The sequence below is a fragment of the Pectinophora gossypiella genome, chromosome 7 (assembly GCF_024362695.1).
Source record: "Pectinophora gossypiella chromosome 7, ilPecGoss1.1, whole genome shotgun sequence".
Classification (NCBI taxonomy): domain Eukaryota; kingdom Metazoa; phylum Arthropoda; class Insecta; order Lepidoptera; family Gelechiidae; genus Pectinophora; species Pectinophora gossypiella.
In genome coordinates, this window is record NC_065410.1 from 11,552,262 (window position 1) to 11,554,054 (window position 1,793).

A 1,793-nucleotide genomic window follows, 5' to 3' on the forward strand; every position below is an offset into this window, starting at 1 on the left:
TCCCTGACCTCTATCAATGACCTCGACTAATGACCCCGTGTCAATGACCCGGCATCAATGACCTTGACCAATAAACCGATCAATGACCCCGATCAATGACCTCATGTCCTTGACTCGGTATCAATGACTCCGTATCAATACCCTCTCTACCAGTGACCCTTTTTGATTATTGACCCTTCCGGTTATTGACCCTTCCGATTATTGACCTGATTAAATAACCTTGAACAACACTAACCCTAGCTAAATTACCTACCGTGGTCAATAGTAACCCTATTTAAATTACCCGCGTATCACAACCGCGATCAACAACACTTTTACACTAATAAACTAAACATACAAAAACAAGCAAATAAAAACAATTAAAATCCATATCTAATTTTTAATCCCTAATATATAAAAATACGCTAAAAAAACAAAACAATTAAATAATGCATATCAACGCACTCTAACGGTGAACAGCGGAACTAATAATTTGTCCGTCGATATGAGACTCTATGCGAAGTCTATCTAATAAAATGTCAAACTAATACTCTTACTCGTCACCAGATGGCAGGCAAAATAAAGCATCTATACACGAACCGATTAATATCGATTTTAGTTTAGATCGATCGATTTTCTTAATTATTTTTTTATAAAAGTAAGATAAACCTACATCAAAACGTAACAAATTACATTCTATAGCCTTAGATAAATTGTATCTATAAAAATACTAAATAAACACGCTTATTTAATAAAAAAAAATGTTTGCCTTTGTCAAACTATGAACTTAAAACAAGGCTGTATGTAAGATGATCCTTGTCTACGTACTTACACAAACCAAAAACAAACAAATTTAATGTCAGATTGACAACTGGAGAGATCCATCCGTTGTATTACGATTATTTCGTCGTGATTATTAAAGAAATCATTGTAAATAAGAAGATTCTACCTAGTAAAAACATATAAAAGATGACACAAGGTAATTATAAAAGTTTGGTTACTTAAAATAATACGTTATTACATTGGAAAACCTTCACTTGCATCTTGTTCACAACACGCTTACAATGCTATTTTGTTTTGTTTTCAGTTACGCGCATGTTTCTACATAACCTACAGCTTCGGAATGATAATATAGCCCTGCCTAACTATGCAAGAACGAAACCCTACAATGCTAGCAAGTCAAAATGCCTATCGTCCTACAGCCCTAGCCCTAGCCATACCTACACAGAAAATATATAAATAGATACATAGGGCGGGATACCTGCACCATGAGACCTAAGGCAACAGGCGGATAGTGGAAAGGAGAAGGTGTAGGAAGGATTTTCTTACTGCCAATCACACAGACTCATGTGACCGTGGTTAGGCTAAAGGTGTCTTGGCCACAGTAAGAGGATACTGAAAGTGACACAAAGAAAATAATATAAGCATGCACAGTGAGATAAAACAAAAATGACATGGACATACACAGTGAAATTAAAGTGAAATAATAATAAATAAAACAAGCAGAATATGACAACTGTACTTATTATAAAATTAAATAATATTAGAATGTTGATGATAACCAGTCTCTTATTTATAATAATTGATAATTAAACCATAAGATGGAACCGTTTTAACACAAACTTCACCCCTTTATGATATCAGGGTTGGCAGGTTAGTCTCAGACCCTTACTATTCACAAAATTAGAACGCCCTAGCTGGACATTTAAGATACATACATAGCTTCACGCCCCCACATAATTCTCTAAGTACATACATAGCTTTACGCCCCCATATAATTCTTGAGGTACTTACATAACTTTACGCCTCCACGT

At 34.8% G+C, this 1,793-nt stretch overlaps 1 long non-coding RNA gene across 1 annotated transcript; it reads left to right on the top strand.

The window, feature by feature from the left end:
- The first annotated feature begins 823 nt into the window (after window positions 1-823).
- LOC126368525 (uncharacterized) lies at window positions 824-1,540 on the top strand. Its single transcript, XR_007566590.1, has 2 exons — window positions 824-958; window positions 1,067-1,540. It is a non-coding gene; the product is annotated as an uncharacterized LOC126368525 (long non-coding RNA).
- The last annotated feature ends 253 nt before the right edge of the window (window positions 1,541-1,793 follow it).